The 27,054-nt window shown below is 33.0% G+C and overlaps 1 protein-coding gene across 1 annotated transcript in view; it reads left to right on the top strand.

Moving 5' to 3' along the window:
- The window catches only part of LOC149076115 (dopamine D2-like receptor), a 129,623-nt gene that overhangs the window by 57,195 nt on the left and 45,374 nt on the right, over positions 1-27,054 (top strand). The window lies entirely within an intron of this gene.

The following is a 27,054-nucleotide window of genomic DNA, read 5'->3' as shown; positions in this document are numbered from 1 at the left end:
TATTTCTTCGGGGGAAAAAAAATTCTCGGATCTGAAACGGAAATACGTGACAGAAATATTTTTATTGGCTTTATTTCTCCAAGGAATAAATAAGTAATACGAAGAATATTAAATCCGAAATTTCAAAATTTCTTACAAATTACTTTCTCGTTCTTGATCTTGTATTTTTATATCGATTCAACAACTATTCCAGAATAAAATAAAAATATCTATATCATCAATTTTCAATAATTCTCAACTTATATTAACTTTTTTCGCAAGTCAATCTATTGATGAGATCGAAATTTAGGTATGAAATAATATGTAAATTCTTCCACAGATTTACATATTGACTTGAGTATACCTTTATTATCTATTATTAAGATGGAAGAAATAAAATGGCTAGCTATCGTAGTAAATTTATATGAATCTAGAATACATTGAATTAAACTGCATCAGTTTAATAGTTATGAGATATTTAAACGTTTGAGGAAACTTCATCACTGAAAGTCCTGATAATTCTTAAATTATTGAAAGAAATATTTTAAGATTCATTGGAAAATAAATACTTGGATAAGACAACCATAGTTATATATATCTATATTTATTTATTTATTTATATTATATTTTAGTGTTTATCAGTTTTTTTTGTGGTAATCTGTTTGTTGGATTAGTGCATTTTAGTTTTAATTGACGTCAGTATTTTATATGAGCATCTTTTTCAGCCAAAAAATGCCTCCTTGAGCGATTTTGCCTGATGTGACCTGGAATTTGTATTTGAAAGAGATATTTTCAGAATTATTGAAAAATATATTTAAAGCTATTGAAAGAGGTATTTTCAGAATAATTGAAAGAGATATTGTAAGAATTATTGAAAGACATATTTTCAGAATTATTGAAAGACATATTTTTAGAATTATTGAAAGACATATTTTCAGAATTATTGAAAGACATATTTTCAGAATTATTGAAAGACATATTTTCAGAATTATCTGAAATATCTAACACTAAAATATGTATGAGAATTATCTGAAAATATTATTTGGGAGCTAAATAAAGGAAAAAAATTTTCCTTTATTTAGCTCCAAAAATATTTAATTTACTTCCTCAGTTAATAAAAGAACAATCTTCATGTACATCTTTTTTTACCAATTTGAGATCTTGGTTGTTAAATCCAGAAGATTTAAATTATCTGTTTGATATTGTAATGTAATCTTCTTTTATCTTGCATACGCTGCTAAATGCCAAATTTTTTTGTTTATCAATTAAATTCCTGTTGCCACTTATTTCTTGGAATTATATATATATATATATATATATATATGCGTGTGTTTTTTTCTCTCGTTATTATTTGTGCCGACAGATATGTATCGGATATTGTTTTGTAGGCGCTCACAAGCTTGCTTAGCCCCTAAATTTTTTGTACTGTGTTTTAAAAATCTTAAATAAAGGGAAAAAAATTAAAATATGTTTAGAATTATAGAAAAATATATTTAGAAGTATTGCAAGAGGTAGTTTCAGAATTATTGAAAGATGTTTTCAGAATGAATGAAAAATATTTCCAGAGTTAATGAAAAATATTTCCTTGAATTTTATTGATAAAAAATAATTTAAGAATTGATGGGAAGTCAAGACTAATTAATATTCATATTTAATGAAAAATAAGAAAATAAAATTCTCCAATAATATCGGGCCCTCTGTTCAATTTTCATATCATTTCATAATATCTATTTGTTGTGAAATTTATGTTTTTTGTAGTTAATTACATTAATTGCCCATTAATTAATTTCTATAAATTCTTTTATTTTTTTAAAATTCTTTTTTGGCCCATAGTCAGTTCTGACACTTCTTGAAAATTAATTCAGAAACCAAATTAAAAATTATCATTTTTTGACATTTTTCTCAAGATTCGAGAGGAAAAAATTCCATGAATTGTTTTTCATTTATTAAATTCCAGCCGGATAATACATGTTTTTAGCACTTTCCGACGTCTTTTATGAGACATGCGCATGACAGTGTCAAATCTGAACATAGCATGCTAATAACGCGAGGTAGGAATGTAAAAAAACTGCAAAATATTTTGGTGGAAAAAGAAACTTTGGCATCGCGAATTTCAAACGGCACATTTTCAGAGAAGAGAAAGCTACAGGGCCGTCATTTCAACTTTTTCCAGGGAGGGGCAAACTTTTGGCGGGGGGGGGGGGCAAAGAGCATGTACTAAAGGTACGCATATATATATATATTTGTATATATATATATACCATTTGTAGTGTATTTTCAAAAGCCGGGGGGGGGGCGCCCCCGCCCCCCTTAAATGACGGGCCTGGAAAGCTAAACATTCAAGTGTCAAAACAAAATGCCGGTGTGGTGTGATTCATATTTTTCAAAAGTCAATTCGATTCTCATCATCATTTCAATTTTCCTGAGAAATCAGTCAACATGTTACAATTTTTTATTGCCATCTCGCACCTCCCCCCCCCCCACTCCGATTAAGAACCACTAATCTATATCACAAATTTTCAGTAATTTTCAACTTATATTAACATTTCTCTTAAAGTCAATATATTGAGATCGAAATTCAGATATAAAATAATATATAAATTCTTTCTCGGATGTAAATATTGACTCTCAAGTATAGCTTTATTATCTTTTATTCCAACGAAAGAAAAAAATAAAATAAAACGGCTAAAGAGAGCTATCGCGTATTAAATTGATACGAATCTAGAATACATTGAATTAAACTGAAACAGTTTAAGGAAATGAGATATTAAAGCGTTTCAGAAAACTTCCTCACTGAAATTGTGATTGGAAAAGAAATTTAATGATTAAAATCATTAAATGAAATGATGAATTTTTAATCAAAATGAAATTTTTTTTTTAATTTTATCAATTGATATTATTAACTTTTTCTCTTTTTTTAATTTTCTTATATTCCAATTATTGAACGTTTAGGCTCCAGATACTTATATAGTCGTGTTTAAAAAGCATTGAAAACTATTTTTTTTAATTAGTTGAATCAATATAAATTGTACTAAATAATAAAAAAAAATGGAAAATCCTATAATATTTCACTTTTTCCACCGGATATTATAAATGAAATTCGCAATTTAATAAGGTTCGTTTCTAACAAAAGTGACGGGAACCCAATTAAAGTTTTAATATCCGTTTTTCGAGGAATATTGAAAAGATTTGGTTTCGTAAAAAAAATATGTTTTTCTTTCATTTATTTGTGAATAATTTTGTTTTCTTTTGCATTTGCGTATTTTATGTATATGTATATACGTAAAATACATTTTCAAGTATCAAAAAAAGTATTTATTTAATATTTTTTTTCATTCCGATTTATTTGCTGAATTAAAATTTGACAACATCTCTATTTAATCTCATTATTATCATATGTTATCACGTTAGTTAAATATTTCATTGAAATCTTGTTATTATTAAAAAAAAAATTCACCGCAGTCATTTTTCTTTCTAATTATACGTGATTATGAGAAGTTTGTTTTTAATTCCCGTGATAGTAAAATACTATTGCGTTATTTCTTGTTTTTGATAATTATTTTTTTTTTGACTAATTTGTTTTTTTCGTAATGTGAAAATTATGTCAAAATTTTATTACAGCACTATGAATGAAAAAATGTATTTGGAAAAACTGTGACAGTGAAAAATAATTAATTTTTTTTAATAATTGTGTTATTATACAGTAATACTATAAAAAATAGCGGATTACTCAAAAAAGTCCTCATTCATAATGAATATCCACGATCTCCTCAAGAAGGGTTACTTGCTCTGAGCGACCAAGAAAGAAACGTGCTCTGATGATGTTGTTGTTGTTAGGAACCATCGAGTCGATTTCGACTCCTGGTGACTATAGATCATGGCTCTCCAAGCTGATCTGTCATTCACAGCATGTCTCAGTTGTGCTAGCTTCATTCTAGTGCTTTGCGACACCTCTTCTATCCATCTGGTGCTTGGTCTGCCTCTCCCTCTCGTTCCCTCCATTCTTCCAAGCATTACCATTTCTTCTAGTGAGCCTTCTGTGCTCATTACATGGCCGTGCTCTGATAGACTAATGTAAATATCGTCGTGCTCTGAGTGACCGAATCCTTTTCCATTCCTCACTTCAATAATAGGGGCTTTGACTTTTTTAGTTAATTTTTACTCTTTTTCAATTCGTGTATCAAAGTCTAAAAACCTCCCGAATGGAGTGCTTTCATTTTTAATTTTTTCGCTACATATACACAAGTTATTAAGCTATATATGTAGTACTCGTACTCACTTATAGCAGTAAAGCCACTTCCTGACTCAAGCTTCTAAATCGAATCATTCGTATGTCATAAATTCGAATTTCGAAGAAACCTTATGTAATCCATCGAGGTGAAAATAAGAGCATCCAGCTAATCACCGCCAATATGCGTCTAATACAATGATTTCCGAATAGTATACCCGCTACACTTTTGATTGCCACAAAATTAGAGACAGGCGTATGTGTCATGGGAAGTCTTATAAATACAATAATATCATTACATTCAAAATATCACAATTACTTAGCACTATAGTTGCCACGGAGTCTTCAAATACATTTTGATATTCAGAATAATATTAAGAGTTGAACACGGTGAAATTTTTTGCTTATACTGAATTCTGGAACAGAACTTCTCTTCAATCTCTTCTGCGTTCCCAATAGTAGTTAGTAAAGCTTCAGCCGGCTATTCGTGGCTAAAGTAAAACAATTTCACCAGTAGTACTTTATACGCTAATGCCTACATCACAATGGAAACTTTATGTAAGTTCCTGTAACAGAAACATTTCGAAGTGGACTGTTGATCGTATGCCCTGCATTTTATATGACTCTGATTTGCATATTTCCCCTTGATTTGCTTTCGTTCAGCATCTTCTATCGACAACATTTGAACTAAGTTTTCTTTTCTGTACAAAACAAACCTTCTCTTCGTAAGAATAATTTTCTCGCAAACTGCATTCAAATATACCAGTTCCTTCAATTTTTATGAGTTTTTAAATTATTTTACCAATTCATGGGACACACTCTATACAAATCTACATCACGTGATGGAAGATATCAGTTCATTCCGCAATAATTTAACAATAAAAAATTATTCGATTCAAGTGCAAACTGCATATTTTTTCCCGCTAAATGAAAAACTCTGAATGCCATCGGACATTAATAAAGTATAAGAACGGCATTAATCCAAGAGAAGTGATGCATGATACGGATGCCATGAGAAGATGAAAAAATGAGGATGGTTACACTCTCTCTCAGGTTTATCTCAAAGGAATCCTAGACATTTTTCTTTTCTTTTCATCAGAAACAGAGGTATCGCATAGCAATGATGATTAAGGCCACTGACTCATGAGAGAATACTATTTCGAACTTTTTCGCTTTTCCTCTAATATATACATGTATTTACTTATTTTTTCCTTCTTGTCTTGATGAAGGTAAAAAGGATTTGTTGCTCCGGTTCATAAAGAAGCTTCGAGAGAAGGCAATGGGAACTTCTACTACTTTTTTTGAATGTATCCAGCTTCATATAATCCTTACATACTTTACATACTTTTCACGAGGCTTGTTCGAGTAATCATGTTAGGGTTTCTAGTATATCCATTTATTTCAGAAAGGAATAGAAAAGAAATTCCTCTTTTCAGTTATAGTTGACTTAAATATTTCAAATAAGGAATATATTGGCATTTTTTGCTATAATTATTGATTCCTAAATTTGTTAATCGATTACTGCACTTACGAGTTTGTCCGATGAAAACTAATGGCGCATTCATATAATGACTAGAGATACGTGAATTTCTTTCACAAATGCAAAGTCCGAATTTCGCAAAAAGAATATTTCAAATCGGAAAAATTCCGTATTTATTCACAAAAATAAATTTTTTAAATAAAAATTTTGCATTCATCCTTAGATGCATTTTTCAAATCAAAAATTTTGCATTCATCTTTAGATGTATTTTTCAAAGGAAAAATTTGGCATTCATAACTGAAATATATTTTTCCAAGAAAAAGTTCTGCGATCATCTGCAAGAAAAAATTCTCATCAAAAATTTTGCATTCATTCGCAAAAATGAATTAAACTAATAACGCAATTTTTATAGTTTAATTACTAAGGGAAGTATTAAAGCACTGTACTTAGTTGAAAGCTCTAGAATTTAGTTCAAGTGTTCAGCAAAAAGTGCTACCCATTTTGAAGAAATGAAATTATCAAGATTTCGCGGAAAAGTGAAAAATCAAATTTTCGCACTTATTCATCAGAACATCAGAAATGGCAAATTGTGCATTTATCGCATCTATTTCGTAAATACGAAAAAATTGCGTATCCCTAATAATGGCATTTAAATAAAGTGATATGCTACCCCCCCCCCCCTCCCCCAAATGGTAAAAGAAATGTTTAATGAAAAGAAGTGTTGAAAAATAGTGAAAAGAGCACGTTCTAACGTTCTATATTTTTCTCGGATTTCTCCGCAATTGATTTTGGCCAGTTAAGTAACCAATGCTGGGCCGTCTTCACGTATGGGGCTCTATCGAACGCGTTCCATAAGGCTCAGCTTCGTAATGAACTTCATGTTAATTAAGTTAATATTTGATACGAAAATTTTATATTCTAATATCATACAGTAATATAAATTAGGATGACTGGCATAACCAGTCTCAAATCCGTAGCGACAAGGAGGGCGACTAGAAGGTCCAGTTGGGTGCCCCAGATATTCTTTTCACCCGTCATCGCATAGTGTTGAGACAACTCTGGGTCAATGCCCGAATTCTGATCGCCACAAAATGACTATTCACTTTTCAAACTGGCCAGACTTTGGACGCTGTCCAAAACAAATATATATCGTTCGTTTTAAACAACTTTTTTGACAATCCTTCGCGCAATTCCATTTTTTGCGAACAAAATAAGTTTTTTTCACGTAAAAAAAAAGTTAGCGAAACGATACATTGTTGTTGATGAACTGAAAAATACGAAGGAGACAACTTGGGATACCATAGTTTTTGTGTGTTTTCTGTCATATTTAGGTACTTTAGTCTTAATGGGACAGGTTTAATCTTTTAAAAAGAGAAAGACCTAAGGTAAATACCAGATCGAAAAAAGTTGAAAAATCATTTTGTTCACCAAACATATAACGTCATTACCCTTATAACAAAACCACAGAGTAAGTTCTCTGGTAAGAAAATATCACACATTCAAAAAAGGAACAAATGAACTTGGGAAGTAGAAAACTTGAAAAACTTTAATGTGTGTGGCGGCTTTGGCTGACACGAACGAACTAACAACAAACATTAAAATGTTTGAAAAATTAGAGGAAAGTATAGCAAGCAATCTCAGCGAACGCTAAGAGGTTTTACAACTCTTTTTATCTCATCACGGTGCGGATATGTGTGTCCAGACTTAAACTGAAATTTCATTAACATCAGGAAATGAGAACATATTTGATTCACCCATGTAAGTTCCACAAAACTGATTGTGAGCAATTGCCAATCTGAACTAGCATCTATCACCATTCCTATTAATTTGTAATTCCATGGAATGTGCCTGACATAGGACTATGACCCTAATTTACTCAAACTGGACCTTTTTCTACTCAAGCTGGCTGTAACCAGGGCCACAACTAGGCAGGTGCAACAGGTGCACCCGCACGTGGCCCACTTTGAAGGGGGGACCCAGAGTGAGCCTAAATGGGCCCAGAAAGGGGCCAGAAGGAGCTTAAATTCAAATTCGTACGCGGGGCACAGGAATGGCTAGCTACGGCCCTGTCTGTAGCTAATAATAATAGCGATGAAAAAGAAAGATTGAACCGGCATTCTATAGGGAAGACTACCTAATATTGCCCTAAATCCGAGAACCCCCCCCCCCCCCGCAGGGTCTCTAAACGTAACTGTGGTCCGGACCTTAGTAGTTCATTACAGAAACTTGCCGATTTCCAGGAAAGCACATTAACAACTTTTTTTCAACCGAAGCACGTTCTACACTAATGAAATTATCATGAAATGTTTAACACAACAAGCAAACGTGATGATCAGCTTTATTAACCATAATGCAACAACCGTCAGGACTGCCACCCAATAAAAACAAAAAAATTCCAAACCGATCCCTCAAGTTTAGTCGTTGTCCCAAGTATGGGCAAGTACGGACTGTAATTTTTTCTAAATTTTACTTTTTTGAATTTATAATACAAATACAGGCTAAATGACGAATGAGGTAGCTGAGAAAAAGATGCCCATATCAAATATAGTTAGTTATATAACTAAATATAGTTATAACAAATGAAGGTAAACAGATGCGAACAAAAGACGTGAATTCAATATTAAAGAATTAGATAATTTTCATTAAAAAAAGTGTAAATTTATATCAGTATTTACGAAGATAAGAGAAAACTTAGCGATATTTCTCGCCTTTGAAATTAAAAGGTTGGGAATCATTTCAAATCAATAAGTGGGTTCTAAAAATATCGAAATCAATTACTTAGGTGAGATAAGAACTATTTATGTTTTTAAATACAAATGTTCTTGCTACGAATAATACTTTAGATTATAAACGCGCTCTCAAGAATAATTTTTCCAAATTTTTTTCTAAGGTTTTTGTGAAAGTTGAAGGTAAGTTCAGTGGCTTTACGAATTCGTTTCAACTTAATTTAATTATAAAATCTCTCTCTATGTACACTTAATATTCCTTCAAGCTCTATCGTCGAAAACAGAACCCAAACCTTCTGTTTTCGATTTCTTGAAGCAGTTGCTGAATTAGGATACTGCCGATCGTGTACAAAAGAATTTAGATTCTCAGCATGGGACGCGTTCATTGTAAATTCGAAATCGAATCAGAACTTACAATGACACTCGGAGACTTCCGTTTCGAATTAACTTGAAAGCATCGGTGGGAGAAAATTCGATCGATGTTCAACAGAGATCTCCAGGAATCTACGTGAATTTATAATCACGTGTGTGGCTGTTGTGCTTTCTTTGACAAGTCATATCCTGAGTATAGACTTCACAACGCGCGTGGCAGAATCAGAATTCATGTATATATTTCGCGATACATCAAAAGAGACTGGATTCTGAGGTGAAAGTGAATTGATGTCGAAAGTCAGTCGAGGAAATTCTATCTTTTTCGTTATTTACATTTTGTAAACTACCTTGTAAGGATGATTTAGTAATTCAGAAACTTCTTAATCTTGATATGTATTAATTTCATTAATAAAAATGTAAAAAATGTAAAATTTTCTGACAGTGTAAAAACGTGTCAAACTTACAAACACCTATTGCTATGTATTCCGACAGGAAAAACGCAAAAAGAATTAATTCATTTCTTTTTTAACAACTAATAAAAAAAAATACGTAATTTCAGAAATTTAATTTTTAAATATGGGATTTCAAAAACCATATTTCGAAATGCGTACGTGATTTCGGAAATTTTATTTTCAAATGCATTATTTCAGAAAATTTATTTTCGAACACGTAATTGTAAAAAAATAAAAAACTTTCAATACCTTATTTTTTAAATTCTTAAAACTTCATTTTCAAAAACGTAATTTCAGACAATTTTCCTCAAATTCATAATTTAAGAAATTTTATTTTTAAACACGTAATTTTAGAAACTTTGAATTTTAAGACTTTTTGAATTTGAAGACCTATTTCCCAATACGTCTTTTGAGAAACTTTATTTCCCAATACATCATTTATATACGAAACTTTATTTCCCAATACATCATTTATATACGAAACTTTATTTCCCAATACATCATTTATATACGAAACTTTATTTCCCAATACATCATTTATATACGAAACTTTATTTCCCAATACATCATTTATATACGAAACTTTATTTCCCAATACATCATTTATATACGAAACTTTATTTCCCAATACATCATTTATATACGAAACTTTATTTTCAAATATATATACGTAGTTTCAGAAACTTCAACTTCAAATACGTAATTTGAGAAAATTTATTTTAAAATACGCAAGTTCAGAAACCTTATTTTCAAATAAGTAATTTCATAAAATTCATTTCAAATACGTAATTTCAAAAATTTCATTTCAAATACGTAATTTCATTTCAAATACGTAATTTCAGAAATTTCATTTCAAATGCATTTCAATTCATTTTAGAAATTTCATTTCAAATGCATTTAAATTCATTTTAGAAATTTCATTTCAAATGCATTTCAATTCATTTCAGATAACGTTATTTACAAATAATTAATTTTAGAAACATCCCATTCCCGTTGGTGTGAGATACCGGGTACTATAACCTCATCTTATTGATCATAGTTCCTCAATTAAAAAGGTTAATTTAAGCCAAGGTGAAGAGAAAGCTTAAGAACTAACGCTGCAAAAGATAGACGCGAAAAAGTTTAACCATTTGTCCATGTGTCTTCTGATATCAAGCATTTTATACTCGTGTTGTTTCAAATACATAGTTTCAGATAATTTTTCAAATACATAGTTTCAGATAATTTTTCAAATACATAGTTTCAGATAATTTTTCAAATACATAGTTTCAGATAATTTTTCAAATACATAGTTTCAGATAATTTTTCAAATACATAGTTTCAGATAATTTTTCAAAAACAATCTCACAAACATTTTCAAAAACAATCTCACAAACATTTTCAAAAACAATCTCACAAACATTTTCATAAACAATCTCACAAACATTTTCAAAAACAATCTCACAAACATTTTCAAAAACATAATCTCAGAAAATTTATTTTCGAGCACGTAACTTCGGAAAATTTCTTTTGAAATTCGTAAAATACGAAATGTGTTACTCCCAGCAATTTCTACACCCCAGCTTTCTTTACGGAAGTTTTCGCATAAATATTTTGCCGGTGAATAAATGAAAACTATGACATTCCAAATGTCTAGTCTAGTATATAAAAAACATTGTTTCTGATGATAGCTTGGGAAATCATGAAAATTTCTGAAACTTTCGCTATTCTTCGTTTCTCACTTACTTTCACCACTTTCTCACCGTTTCTTTTTTTTAGCAAATATATACTCCTTGCACTCTATAAGAATGTACTCATTCTCCCCTTCTTTTTGAAATTGGCATTTGCATGTGAGACTGGCCATTCTTCGACATTCATCTAATTTACAGCGTGACAATCGAAACAGCTGAACGTGACAGCCTCGATTTTTTATTTCTATCTCTTCCCTCCTGTATATAGCCTCTTTCACAGCTTATACATCTGGAATAAATCGGTCTTCTAGATAAAAAAAAAAAAAAATATGGAAGACCTATTTCGTGAGAACGTCTAACAACAGAAGCATTGAAGTGCTCTAAAATATCGCTGGATATAACACTGGCCCCATTTTCGGTGACGTTAGCAAGCAGCGCTTTAGAGATTTTCCACGTCTTTCTTCCCTTTGGACGAATTTCTACTAGAGTGAAAAAATAAAAAAAAATTTCATTTCTTTTCTTTTTTTTTTCAAAAGTGGTCTACGAGCAAAAGTGCTTCTATTTCCAAGCTTACATGCATCAAAATCCCTCTCTTCAAACCGATTTTTCTCCACGAAGAACTTTTTTTCTTTTCCTTCAAGAATCAGCGAAAAAGTCTCATCCTTTTTGGACGGAAAAAAGCCGAAATAGAAGTTGAGTTTTTTTTGCTTTCGAAGGGTTAGGCATTTTTTATTATTGTTATTATTATTATATTATTATCGGACGAAGAAACTACAAATCCTTTAGTGTATAGAGGCCCCTCTCCTTTTTTTTCATCTTATTTTCTTATATATATATATATATATAAATCTATATAAGCCCCTTGGGTTCAAGCTTCGGTAAGAAATTTCACATTCTTTTGGTTGTTAATTTTGTTTCAAGGTATTTGAGAAATTTTGGTGAGTTGGAAAAAGTTCCTAGACATTCTTATCTGATGGATATCCTTTATGTATAGGTGTGTGATGTATGTCAACAAGTTCTCTTTCACTTGGTTTTTCTCCTTTTATTTCGTTTCTTTCACAAGTTTTTTAAGGTAACGATCATTTAGTTTTCGGTGTGTGAACCGTTTTCGTTTTGATTCGAGAACTTTTCTCGTTTCTTGGAATTCTTCCGCTGTGAACATCTGTGCTTTTGAGGTTATTCGAATTTTATTTTGTATTGGATTTGAGAAAAAAACTACAGGGTGGGCCAAAAGTCCATGATGCATTTTAAAAAAAAAATCGATAGGTGCATGAGAGTGAAGTTCACGGTAAAACGATTGTTATGGCCAAGAATTTTAGTTACTTTTTCCCCTTCCCCCTTTTTTTAGAACAAAAATATTTCTGATTTCATTACGAAGAAACTACAAATTTTTTAGTGTGTAAAAGTCCTTTCTTTTCATCTTATTTCTTTTATATACATATATAAATCTATAGCCCTAGGGTACAAGATCCGGCAAGAAATTTCACATCCTTTTGATTGTTAATTTCGTTTCAAGGTATTTGAAAAATTTTTGGCTGGGGTGGAAAAAGGTTCCTAGAGATTCATATCCGATGGATATCTTTTATATGTAAATGTGTGGTGTGTATACATTCCATTTCGTTTCTTTAGTTTTAGGTAATGATCATTTAGTTTTTGGTATGTGTGAGAGAGAGACCCGTTTTCATTTGATTCAAGAACTTTTCCCGTTTCGTGGAATTTTCATTCACTATGAAATTGTTAACTTGGACATCTTTCTTCTTGTTTGAGGATTATGCGGATTTTATTTTGCAAGAGACCTAGAACATAAATGCAAGGTGGGCCAAAAGTCTGTGATATACCTTTCGAAACTATATATCAAATAAACCAATTGACGTATGAGAGTGTAGTCTGCAGTGAAATACTTATCACAGTCAAGAATTTTTTTTTTCTTTTGGAGATAGAATATTTTATACTTTTAGGCATTGTATCAACTGCAGCAAAAATTCAACGCAGAAAGTTGCGTTACATAATAAAGTTGAGTATTTTATTTTTAACTTGCCACAACCACATTTGAATGTATGCGTTGTTTCATGTAGTAGCTTCAGCCTCGTCGAAAATATATATCATATCAGTCTGTGCATATAACATTTTATTGCAATAAAGCCTCGATTAATTGTGTGAAGAGTATCTTCGATGGTCCGCTTAATGTAAACGTCAATACGTCATTCATGAATTAGATATTGAATCTTATTTCTCACATTGTTTTATAATTGTCATTATTACATATTCTCTTCATTAAAATTTCCATTGTTAGTTATTCTCGTTATTAAAATTGTCCTTAATTATTATTCCCATAATTAATTATCTTATAGGGGTGTCATACCTATGGTTAAAAGCCTTAACATTATGCTCTAGTAGAAATACTACGTATCATTAAAAGTAATATATTGATTGATTGATTTTAAAGTTAATACATATATACATTCGATTATATGTGCTATCCAACCTAATATTTAATATTTTACACATATCTCTAATATTTATTTTTTTTTTCAAATTTCCAAGCATTAAGGAAGGGAATGTATTATTAACACCGTCCCGCATCATAAAAAGGCATTAAATTAATGTAAATTAATAGAATGAAAATAATGGAAACACTGTTTCTTTCATCAATTTAGGCAGAATGTTTGATATACTTATCATAAATACTTGATTTATAGCAAAAACATTATTTTAGACTTCAACTTTTTTAAGTTTTCTATTAAAGTTTAATTTAAAATAAGATTGTATCGATGAAATTTCAATACATAACGCTTAATTTGATATATAAACTGAACAGTGTTCTATTCATTTTCAACCAATTTTTATTCAATTATAATGATTTCATACTATTTTGTCATGCGCGCGGAAGGTGTTAATAATGCTTTTTTTTTATTAATGGCTTTGAAAACTAACAAAAAACTAGTATTAGGGATATATGAATTATTATGGGGGGGGGGCATAATATAGCATATACAAACAAAAAGTATGTCTATCAAATCTGAAATGAATCAATGGCCAAATAATGTTTTTAATGATATTTCTAATGAAAAATAGTTTTTTTAGGATTTTTTTTTATGATGATGTAAAAGGTATTAGACTCCGCGGGTAAAAATTCGTAATCATGAAAAGCATTATACACCAGACTGCGCTTTCATACGCCGATTGTTTGATTGTGTATTAATTTTTAAAAATAAGTTATGGACATCGTACCTACCCTGTATTACATCCGGTCGGAAACGATTACTTCGAGACATTCATCTCTCAAAATAATTGTTTGTTCACGATGCTAATTATCCGGGGTAATCACTCCGCTTGTCATGTTAATAGACAAATAATGCTAAGTTCAAGCCAATGCAAAGAAAATGTCAATTTTCTTTGATTATCTTTGTAATTTTCAATGATTATCAATTTTCAATGATTATCTTTGTAATTTAATTAAGAAGCACTATATATATATATATATATATATATATATATATATATATATATATATATATATATATATATATATATATATATATATATATATATATATATATATATATATATATAATTTAATTAGTGCTTCTTAATTAAATTACAAAGATAATTAATAATTGACATTTTCTTTTCATTGGCTTGAACTCATCATTATTTGTTTAACAGATATTCTAAAAAGATTTCATAGAAGAAATTCTAATTCCAATCAGAAAGAAATACCTCACAGATTCATCGAAGTTCAATCTCAGACTTCTTAATGGCATAGAAAATCAACAAAAATTCCGTTGAAATGTTTAGAAATTTCGGAAAAACAGACATCTCTATTTATCCTCTTGACATTAAGACAAAATGAATTAGAACAAAATCTCTATTTTGTTTTACGTGCATACGAATTATATTTGTACGTATTCAATATCATTAACTGCGTACTCAATTATTCATCGTGAGCTGATTAGAATCCTCTTATTTTTCGCAGTACCAATCACTCGTTTCGAGAAATTTAGAAAAATTAGTTATCAATTAGTGTAATTATACGCTATTCTAAAGGAATATTTGATTCCTATACTTTTACAATCGGTGGCAATGCAAATGAATGGCAATCTGTACGTGGCCTCTTTCTCACAAAAAACGAGCAAAAAAATTAAATTTTCCATAAAATATTCTCTAACAAAATTTGAGTATGCAAAGACATAAAACATTCAATAATATGAACTGACACACGCTGATATTTGCATCGACATTTTTCTCTGGTTGTAGTTTCATAAACTTTCCTTCCGTACGTATATACATATTTCTGAAACTGTTTTTAAACATGTAGTTTAAAACTGTATTTTAGAATACTTAGTTTCGAGAAACTTTATTTTCGTATACGTTTGTTTCCTAAACTTTTTTTTTCTCAAACACGTAATTTCAGAAACTTTATTTTCATATAAGTTCATTCAGAAACACACTTTGCCTCCAAACACGAAATTTTAAAACTTGAATTTCAAATATGTAATTCCAAAATGTTTATATTTGAATAAAATACATTTGAAATCACTGGGTATTTGTTAGTCTTGTATTTCTCGCCAAGGGTTATTTCTAAGAAATATCTGGCGATTTCACCGACAATTGGCAACATTTTTGACGTGAATGTGATTTCTTACTCAAATTTCCCATATTTTGCTCAATCAAACGTTGTCACCCCTAATCATGATGAAATAGCAACTTCAGGCACAGTATTTGAATTTGAGCAGCGTCTGAATTAGATTTTTCGTCGAGAAGTCTCTTGAAAACGTCATCCTCGGTAAAACGACACCTTGGTTATAACTTTAAAAATTCACGGAATCTTCGATATCGTAATAATCAAGTTTGACTGTTACTTGGATATTTTTTTTATATATCTAGTCCGTATTTCTATAGTCTAACTATCGTATTGTACTTCTATTTTGTTATTTTTATAAAACAACATATGCTTAAATTTAGTTTCGCTAAGATTATAAGAGAGCGAGCCAGTCTCTGAAAATTCGATTCCCTCTTATCTTACACATTCGATCTTTCAAAAATCCAAACATGTAGACGCTCACATAAAAAAAAAATAGCATTCTTCTAGTATTTTTTACCAAAAATACGGAAGTTCCACCGGTAAAAGATGGAGAAAAGCCAGTGCGTTCCTTTTTTTTTTCTATACTGTATTTTCTGAATCCTATGTTAACAAAACTTCTTTAAACCTATTGTTATAGAAGAGAGAAAAAATGGACAAAAGAAAAACGGTTTACGCCACTGAACTGAGAATAGTATTAACTGCTGAACTGGCAAGAAAAACATGATGCTCGAGAAGAGAAGGAAAAAAACATTCCAAAATAGTATTATTTACTTTTTTTCCCCCTCCATCTCATGTTAAAGAATTTGAAGATAAAAACATTTTTTTGAATAATTTCTTTAGTCCTTTCAATATTTTATCATATTTGTTTACTGAATTATTTTATTTTTATGTGCAAGAGAATGGGAATTTCAATAGCTTCTAGTCTTACTGGATAAAAAAATTTCCAAAGTTGATAAGAACGGTGAAAGAATAGTGATTAAAATAGGTAAAATATATGAAATAAGTGGATGCGTTTGATAGAATTAAGCCTGCACTTTTGAATAAAACTGTTCGGAAAATGAATTACAATTTTAACAAATAGATGGCACTACAGTAGTTTTATTTAACTACTTTCTGTTGGGTTATTTGAAGGTCATTTTTTATTGGAAAAGTCCTGAAACACTGCGTCAGATTGAACTGTTCATCTGTAAGGCATATGTACGTATCCATTGCAGTTGGGGCATTGTTCGAAATGGCTCTACACTCCACTCCTCACTTTTGTCATGTCATTGCTAAGCAAGTCGAATGTTTCAAATCCATCGTTTCGTGGTTTGATACGTGTTTGTGAAGGGCAATACTACCTACTGTTGAAAGGGGGGTCACCATCTACTAGCCAAAGTTGTAAACAATTCTCAAAAGCAATCGTAATTGCAAAATTTTAGACCTGCCAATTCAACGAACAACTTGTATCATCTTTCTGTCTATCACTGTTTCCTAGTTATAACATTTCATACCGCAAAGAAAGCGTATAAGATCGAAAGAATATTTCGTTGGAATAACGAGGTTTGTCATAGAGAGAAGACCACAGTTTCAACATAGCACGAGCCTTTTCTGGAATATCTTTTCAGATTCCATAAATCTACGATGACCGGTGCCTTTGTGTGGAGCTAAAGATTCACTTTTCCATTATGCAACAGTGTCCAAGAACACAACACTGCATTTTGACCCAGTAGAAGCTTCCAGAGCATTTCTTGGGTAACAACATGTGTTAAGAAGCAAAAAAAGTTGAAAGACCTCATCAGATATCAAAAGAATAATGTCGATGAACTTCACAACAAGAAAAGCCGATGCGTAAATGGCCACTCTCCCGACTCATATGTAGACCTCCCAAACTACTCGCCCCCGCGTACGCAATCCCGAGCATCTACGGCACGGAGATGGACACGGTCAAGATCTACAATACTACGACCACAAACTGGAGTGGATAGGAAAAACAAGTAGTGGCAAAGAAATGTAAATCGTCATGATAATCATCAATACCAACGCCTGCTGTGATCCATCCTGGGAATATGATTTTTGTTAAAGTTGCATCCTAGATGATGATTCCTGACAGATTTTGACGATCAAACAGTCACTGACAATTCAAGTAAATGATTTCAAATTAGATTAAAAATTATCAATTCGCAAATTATCAATTCAATCAGCATGACAGGACGCTCTGTAACCGTCATGGACATTCAGTACAACGAATAACTTGATTTTAATGAATCGTTATACAAGTGTTAATAATTTGATCGATCGCCATCTCACATAATTTTGACGATTTACTTTTTATATTTGAATATTCAATGAACAAAAGATATTTCAACAATACCCGTGTCTGTAAGGGCAATGGCTGATATCGACGTAAGGCGATGTAGTTTGGGTGCCTCCTGGCTTCAAAGTTACGTCACCTCGAAATTATTGAGTCTTTTCTGAAACCTCCCCGGTAGTACTTTAAAACTATTATTTCCACACGTTATGTCATAGTTCACATCTTAGTGAACCAACAAAAAAAGCAAGTTACAGACACGCAGAGTGAAGGAAATAACTAGTGATGCAGATCCATTTCAATGCGATCAATCGGTGCACAGGGAGTTGCAGTGTTGACCTGTCTGTGCCTTATCCTCCGTGGAGTCAGACAAAAGCATAGATGACGGACAACTGTCGATAGGGAATGGAGAATGCTTGTATTCTCTATGGATTAGCTGAAAGGAAAGTGGAAGAAAAACAATAAAAAGAAATAGGGGAAATCACCTTATTTATTTATTTTTAGTAGTATTTCTCTGACCGTTCCTTCTTGCAATACTGCTATATGGAGCGGTCCCTTATTGCGCCGATATATGTCTACAGCCGATCGTTCCAGTAGGCAATGTTGCGATAACTCGGAATTATTCTTCCCATGGGGGGTGCTTCGTGGCCATTTGATCCGATTCCTACATAGCTTTTTCCGTATTTGCTATTTATTTATTTATTTTTGTCTTCTCTTGCTCTTACCATCCTTCTCTTTGAGCTGAAAGGGAGTACTTGATATAAGGATTGAAGCACTGTGCAAAGCACTAAGTATTGCTTGCTCGGGTAATTATGTTATTTACATCAATAATGATGATCAGGTAGAATGATTAAGTGATCAAATACATAGTACTTGCTTCAACATGATAAACTAAATGTTTTCTTTCGGCATAAAAACTCATGATTAGATCAGGGACGCATTTATGGTTTTGCCGCCTGGGGGCAACACGAATTTCGCTGCCCTTTTACCATTCTATTCTAATTTTCTTCACAACTCACAAGTTGTGTCTGTAAGACGATGACCAGTACCATACTCTTTTGGTCACTCCCATGCTCACACACACACACACACACACTCTGTCACTCTTTTAGCCATCTGCATGCTTGCCCACCGTTTTGATCACTCATATGCTTGCATGCTTTTATCGTCGCTCACGTGCTTGCACACTTTTTGTCACTCACTTACTTCCACACTATTTTGGTCACTTACACACACGCTCTAGGAGGTCACTCTTTGGTCGCTCACTGAAATGGTTCATTTCTCTATTGCAGGTCATTCTTTTGAGCATTTACACCATAGTTTTCCAAACTTTTTGTTCCATTACCCCTTCATCAGAAATTTTCTTCTCTCATCGTCCCCAACTCAAGTGAACCCATGGGGCCCTATGTTAAATTCGTATCTTCTGTCGCCCCCTGGATCATTACATCTCCCATCGGGGGCGATATTTCCCACTTTGAGAAACCCTGATTTACATGCTCTAAGTGCTTTTGGTCACTCGCATGCTTTCGCATACTCTAGGTCACTCGCTGACTTGGTCCCTCACTGTGCAAGTCACTCTTTTGATCATTCATATGTTTACTCACGCTCTAAGTCACTCTTTTGATCATTCATATGTTTACTCACGCTCTAAGTCACTCTTTTGATCATTCATATGTTTACTCACGCTCTAAGTCACTCTTTTGATCATTCATATGTTTACTCACGCTCTAAGTCACTCTTTTGCTCACTCACGTGCTTGCAAACTCTAGAGGCCACTCTTTTGTCCATTCACTAACCTAGTTCCTTGCTGTCTAAGCCGAGGCGAATTTATCGACGTTTCAAATTTTGCCACCCTTCTCTCATTCAACAAACTTTTTTGACCATTCATTCCTCAAATTTTCCGCCTTTCCGAACTTTATGTCCTGGGATGTATCCCACTTAATCCCTTCCCCCCTCCGTACATACGGCACTGGATAAGATAAAAGTCTTGACTAATCTGAGCAGCGAGATTGCCACGGAGACTAAAAACTTTGTCATTGGTGCCTAAAATTCATACGTGCGATTACTGTGAGAACGACGCAAAATTATTTAAATATTCTACCAGAAAGGAAAAATTTCAAAGAAAATTTTAAATTTTTCAGAAATTTCGAAAAAGACATTATTTTAGACCTTTTCCTTTTCTCCTTGAAAAAAATATGCTTGTGTCCTAAAAACATTACGTAGGGTCGTAAATTATTTTTCGATCTATCAAGGACTGGATTAGATCACTCTCGTTCGAGAAAATACTGGTTTTGTTATGCCCAAAGGAGGTCTCTTTATAAGCTTTGGGAAAAGACTAATGGTGAACGGGGAATTTTCTGATTCGGCAGGTTTCAAAAGTATAGGCCCTCACGGAAGTGCCCTTGGGCCCATCCCCCTTTTCACTTCTTATCGATAGACTCGATCAGTGTATCGACGGGGTTGTTAGCGAATTCGCAGATGACGTGAATCTAGTGAGGCTAATGGGGGTAGTCGGGAGTCCAAGCGATAGGGAGATGCTCCAGATGAACTGAAATATGATTGCAGCACATGGACTAATGAATGGAGCAAGCATGGCATCTAGTGTTGATAAATGCATGGTCGCTCATTTTGGTTCGAACAACTCACGTTTCACTTACGAGAGTTGAATGGTGTTACTATCCCGCGCGGATGCAACTAGGGTCACCGATTTGGGAAGTCTCATTGACGAACGGCTTAGCATTTCCGTGAATTCAGTAATTAGGTATGCCTACAAAGATGGCCAAACAGAAGCTGGGTGAGTAAACAGGATGGCCATGCCTATACTCGTATTGCTTCTTATCGAAAACTCCTCAAAATGAGTAATGTCATAACGATGTAATTTGTATTGAACACGATCCACGTTGCGTGATGCAAAACACCAGATTCGGCTTTTGCCAATAAGGGGTGCTGTATATTTATTCTATAACTTTCTCCACCTTCTAATTACGCCTGATACAGTGGATGTTCGTTATAAATAATGCCATCATTCCGTGGAAAATGGACATTATATTGGGATGTCATTAAATCAAAAAAGTTTTAAAAAATAATAATTTCTTAAGAGAATTATTATTTGGACGGAATAAAAAAATTGCATTATTTACGCAGTTGCAATAAAAATGCATTGGGTTAGGAGATGCTGAAGATTGGGTTAGAAATTGCAGTACAATAGAATCTCAATAATTCAGCACATTCCAGACCAGGGTATGCCGGATTACCAAAATCGCTGCATTACTGGAAGTCAGTTGAAAAAGCCCACTTAACAGGGTAGGATTTCCCCATAGAGTAGACAGGCTGCAGCCTAGGGCCCCGAGATATGCAGAGGGCCTCAAAAATCTCAAACTGTTATTTTTTGGTTACATCTAGAATTTAGTTACATCTGTGACTTTTACCCCTTGGGTCAGTAAGAGTTGGACGTATAATGGGCCTCATTACCTTCAATAGCCTGGTTCCCATCAAGCCTAAATTCGTCCTAATATATAAAAAACGTACACGCAAAGACATGATGTGGCATGTTTTCCCTTTTCTATGCTCGAATAAAATCCTCCTAAAAAACATCAGATTACTGGACGGGCCAGACTAGTTCACGGCTAGATTACCGCGAGATTACTACATGGGTTTCCATCAGGTGTTTCATGCCAGATTTCTTGGAGTTCCGCATGGTAAAACGTCACGGAACCCTTAAAAGTCGCTAACCCGGAGAGCTTTCGAAGGCGAAAACTTAGTGTCTTGACAAAACACTCGATAAGGTGTCTTTTAAAAAAATAAAAAAAATCAGCAGATTAAAAGAATAGCATAAATCAGGAAAAGAAGCGTTGTCCGTTAGTTTGTGTGCTGTGCTTTTCCCCAACGTTCCTTCAATTTTTCAATTTAAATATTTCTGAGAATATTGTACTTAAAAATTGACCTTTATAAAAATTTGTTTTTTATATTTTGATATTTGATAACTATACAACCCCTTACAACACGAATGACGTATCTGAGATCCACACGTTATTTGGATACTTTTTCTAATTAAGGGCCGTTCAAGTATTACGTAAGCAAATTTTTTGTCCCCCCCCCCTATCAGCAAAAGTCAGCAAAACTCTGACCCCCCCCCCTTGTAACCTAACCTAATCAGAAACCGGTCATCAATTTCAGTCCAAGAATCACATCAGTTTTATTTTTTATTTGATAGGTGGCAGCAGTGGTTCCAGTTCAATGATGCTTTATATATTATATTATATTACATTACATTACATTAGTTTGGACGTTTGGAGTCGGGAAGTGTTTTTTAAATGCGCAGAGAAAAATTCCCTGTATATTTTTTGCATAAACGGTAGCATTTTATTTTCGTCATTACATGCAGGTATCGGGATATTAAAATTCTGTGCGCAGAGTAACAACAGGTTTGTGCAGGTGAAATAAAAGAGAATGTGTCCACTATCTCAACGGAATAAAGTTTTTCCTTTTCCCTCGAGCATCTCGGGGCTCACTCATGGCCCCCCCCACAACCCTATAGCCAGGCTCCCTAGACAGAGATATTTTGGGGGCCTGTTCTACAATGAATTTATAGTGTAAAAATAATAATAATATTTGTCCCGGGTCTCCGTGCTAGAGCCCTGCCATACCGTTGGATGTGGGGGGGGGGGTCATAGTGCTCACTTGAACCATTGAGAATGTGTGTTCGATCTGGAACTCAGAATATATTCACCAAAAACTCAGATGAACACCCTATGAACAGCATCACGATTATTTCTGAGTTCTTGTAAGGGAGCTTCTCTTCTGTGTGGATGGTTATAATCAAACCTCTTGATTCATCATTGTGCCTCTGTATTAACTGACAGGGTTACAACTTAGTGCCAACGCATAGGCTTTAGGGCTGTATTAAGACCATCATGGGCATCTCGGGCAAGTAATGCTCGTGTGCCCTATCCTGGTTGAAAATTACAGCCTACCAGAATTCATACTTTCTCTTGAAAGTATACTGCCGGATCTCAAATGATCAGGATATTGTCATATGCATCCAAGGCCCGTGGGGTGAGGCCTATGCCCATTAAAAGAGTTCCCTCTTATCAACTCCACAAAATGTTAAAAATTCCCATTTTCAATTATAAAGGAAAAAACATCTTAGAATAGTTCATTTGAATTCTTGTTGCAGATGGCAGAAAACGTCCAATTAAAACACACATAATCCTCTCTTTATAAAACTCAAATCAAAAACCAGAATCTAGTTCATAAATGTCATTTTCCGATTCATCAGAATACAATAAGTTGCAAAAAGGATATTTTTTGGAAATTTTTATCCATTAGAAATGAGAATTCCCGGATTACAGAATTCACGTGCACTTTACGGGACACCCAGGGTTAATCACCTTTTGAATAAATACTAAAATATACTAATTGAGTTACGTAGAACAGCCTCATTGTGATCAAGGTTTCCACGAGTTAGAAAGCCCTGGTTTACTGTAATTGATTTCATGCACGCATTTATGCACCAAACGCTCCAATATCAAAAACCAATGTCGAACACAATTTTAACAAACGAAAAACACGTTACAATGGAACACGTTTGTAATAATATACAATAATAATAACACATTATCGTTATAACGAACTTCGACTGTATATTGGAATCAGCTCTCAATGACACGGTGTGGCGAACTTAAATATTAAATTGAACGCCTCTGCCCTTCTCACACAACGTTTACCGGTTTCTAATTTTGCTACCTTTAAAACTTATTTTACTGATGCTTATATATAAAAGTCAGGTTGGCAGGTTTGGTGGTAACTTAAAAAAACACACACACACATCTCGCTCTAGTCTGATTTCTTTTCTAATTACAGACATTGATCTCTCCAAACAGGATGCAAAGATAATATCAATTAAAATATTCTAATTTTTGAAATCTTTACAGAAGGGCATCGAAAGATGAACCGAAAACTTTGCAAAGATTATTACTAAAACAATATAACATGAATCGATCCGCACAAAGAAAACAATCCATGGTTGCTCCATGGAATGAATAAGACAATCGATAGTAGAAAATCGAAACATGAAAGTATAGTTATATTGACTTTAAAATCCCATTACTTTTCAAAATGAATTGTCGGTAAACTATAATAGCAGATGCGGAAAAACTCATATTAAATCTAAACATTTTTCTTGCCACAAAATTCCATCAGATTATCGGTGCTTTCAAATAAAAATCAAAAAATAAGGATCTGGAGATTTATGGAGAAAAGTACTTTTTGGTTATGAGATTCGCTAGTTAAATGCTAAAATATCTCATTTATTACATTTCACTTTTGCAGAATCGCTAAAAGCTACGAATGATTTATTTATTCACACAAACCAGAATGATAAATAACTTTGAAAAATGATGCAGCTCAAATAATAAGAGGATTCATAATGAATGATTCAAAAAATATATAATGAAACCAGATATTCTACCGGAAATATTCGAAATAATTTTGAAATTCAATTACTGTTGTTTACTTGTCACAAGACGGGAAGAAACGAGGGAATTGGGGTATTATTTCAAATATATTTTCAGCTGAATTCGATACATTTATTATTATTTTTTTTAAGAGTTTCATATCTTATTAATTTTTCAGTTTTGTAATTGAATATCATCTACCAGTCGAAAATAATTTAAAGATTTATGATCATTGAAGTTTTTGAAAATTTTGATGAGAGCTAAACATCATTCCTCTTTTATCTTCTATAGTAGAATTATTTAATTAATTTCAATTTTATTTAAAAAAAATTGATGTAGAACTTTTGAGAACTCCCATTAAATATATTTTTCTCTCAAGTTAGTAGTTATTAGTGCCTGATTTTTTTAAAAATTTCAAATTTTCAGTTTTCAAACTAATTTATGTACTTTAGAAGCTATACAATTACTTCAGATTCTCAATTGTGAGAATTAAGATGTAGCAATTTTTAGAATTTAATATGTTTTCAAACAGTTCTTCAATGAAATAATAAACCATTTCAGATAACTAAAAACACTATAATCTTCTACTCGAAAAATTGTGCAAATTTAATTACGTCTGCCAATTACTGACTGTTCTAAGCATAAAAAGTTTTGCGGAAGCTGAATAAAGATATTAATGAGCAGCGAAAGAAGTCAGGACAAAATTGACTTCATTGTTATTATTTTTGTCTAATTAAGGCTGACTGCAGAAGATTTATGAAACTAGTTAACGCATTCTTAGTGATTGGTAATTGTTTAAGATCAACTTTTTTTTTTCCTTGAACTCTACTATAACTTTTTTTTTCTTTAACACTAGACTTTCTCCAGGCTAGAACCTAAAACTTCCTTTAGGGCAGGGATCTTCAACACATTGCTCGAGGGCCGACAGTGGTCCTCGGAGCTACTTGCCGTGGCCCGCTTACCAGCTTTTGGAATTAGTAAAAAATAATGAAAGGTGATTAAATTAGATAAATAATTTTATTAAGCCACTGATTCCTGTAATTCCCTGAGAATTACAGGTTATTGCGGCATATAGAATGGGGATATAGTTTAGAAACTATGGTTTAGAAACTATGATAGCTGTGAAGGGCCTAGACCTTGTAGACATTACAGAATCTTGGGCAAACGATGGGGATGAATCCTTCTTACACATCTCAGGAAATGATACATTTTTTCAGAAATAGATCTCATAGAGAAGGGAGATGGAGTTTAGATTTACGTGAAATCATGTTTGCAGACTCGAGAGTGTCACGTTCAGAGTAGCGATATTTAAACTACATGGGTTGACCTTGAAAAAAAAAGCATTATAAGCTTATGGTAGGAGTTTGTTATAATTCACTGAATAAGGATTCGAACTACATCGTCAAACTTCGTGAGGAAATTTCCTACATGTGTAAGCATAAGTGGGTTGTCATACTAGGGAATTTCAGTTTCCCGCGTATCGATTAAGAGAACCTATGAGCTAGAGATCAATAAGAGAAAAGCTTTCGTAAGTTGATGCTCGCTAATTTTTTGTATCACAAGGCGCTAGGGGTACTTATGTATTTTGGATTTAGTTCTCACTCGTTCCGAGGATCTTGTTGAACATGTTTCGTTGGGGGATTAGTTTTCTTCTAATGATCATCGTGTCGTCAGTCTTCTCTGTAACTTTTCTTCTGGTAAAGCTGATAACAAAAGAATGGTTCCTTGTTTTTGAAGAACGAACTTTGATCTTTTGAGATAAAAGTTAGCGGGAGTTTTCAAAGACCGGTTGAAATCAGCTGGTGTTTTGTGTGAATGGGAACATTTTAGGGCAAAAATATCTTCTGTTTACACTAGTAACGCTGTGCATTTAAACTGCACAGCGACCACTTCAGATAGCGTTTCCTCAACTAACAAAAGTCAGGCGTACCGGAAGACATCGTAATGCCTGACTCTGAATTTCATTATCGAGTAAGTTATCACCTTACCATCTCCTCTGCTAATTTGATTCCTCTCCCACTCAAAAAAACTTGTCTCAGACTGTGCGAAGGATTGGTTGATCACAATGTTCTTCTTTAGAAACGACATAAAATGGCTTACGAAATAATGGTACCTCTGACATCAAAAAAGGCTCGCTGCAAACTAGCAAAATGCAATGGCTGGCCAATAACCAAATGCAATTGCCCAATGCAGTTGCTTCCAACTTATACGTTTATTTTCTGGTCAGCGACTATAGTGAATCCTTTTCTTTGACGACGCTTGAAGAGATAAAAAATCACTTCCTTCTCAAATATTTTTTTGTCGCACACATACATTTCACGTTTTAAATTATATTTTTCATCGCAACTTCGTGAAAGGAAAATCATTCTAATTCACATTGCATGCTTCCCAGCAACTAACATGTTCACAATATTGGTCTATGGAATGCCAAGTCTGTAAGACCTCTGCCTAAATTACCAAAGAACATTCAGAGATTCGGGTACTTCGTGAGAATTTCTGTTATAATTATCAAATCATAAACAAAAGTTTGTTTTATAATGCACGTGCACGCACCATGTAACCATAATTTAAATAGAGTGAAAACTCACTACAACGATAAATCCCTCTACAACGATACTTTTTCAAATCTTGTTTGGAATCACCTATAGTCTCACATTAAGTTTTTCCCGATACAACGATATCCTTAATTACGATAAATCTTTCTATAACAATATTTTTTGAGGGTATCTCGAAACTGCTACAACAGTATTAAAATTTGCTCAAAATCACCTCCAATATATTATTATGTCTCTCACCAGTGTTTGCTCTTTCGGAGGT

The sequence above is a fragment of the Pholcus phalangioides genome, unplaced genomic scaffold, assembly GCF_987345545.1.
Source record: "Pholcus phalangioides strain wild (caught in Gottingen) unplaced genomic scaffold, Ppha-v1.0 ptg000015l_1, whole genome shotgun sequence".
Lineage (NCBI taxonomy): Eukaryota > Metazoa > Arthropoda > Arachnida > Araneae > Pholcidae > Pholcus > Pholcus phalangioides.
This window is presented reverse-complemented; position numbering and strand designations above follow the sequence as displayed.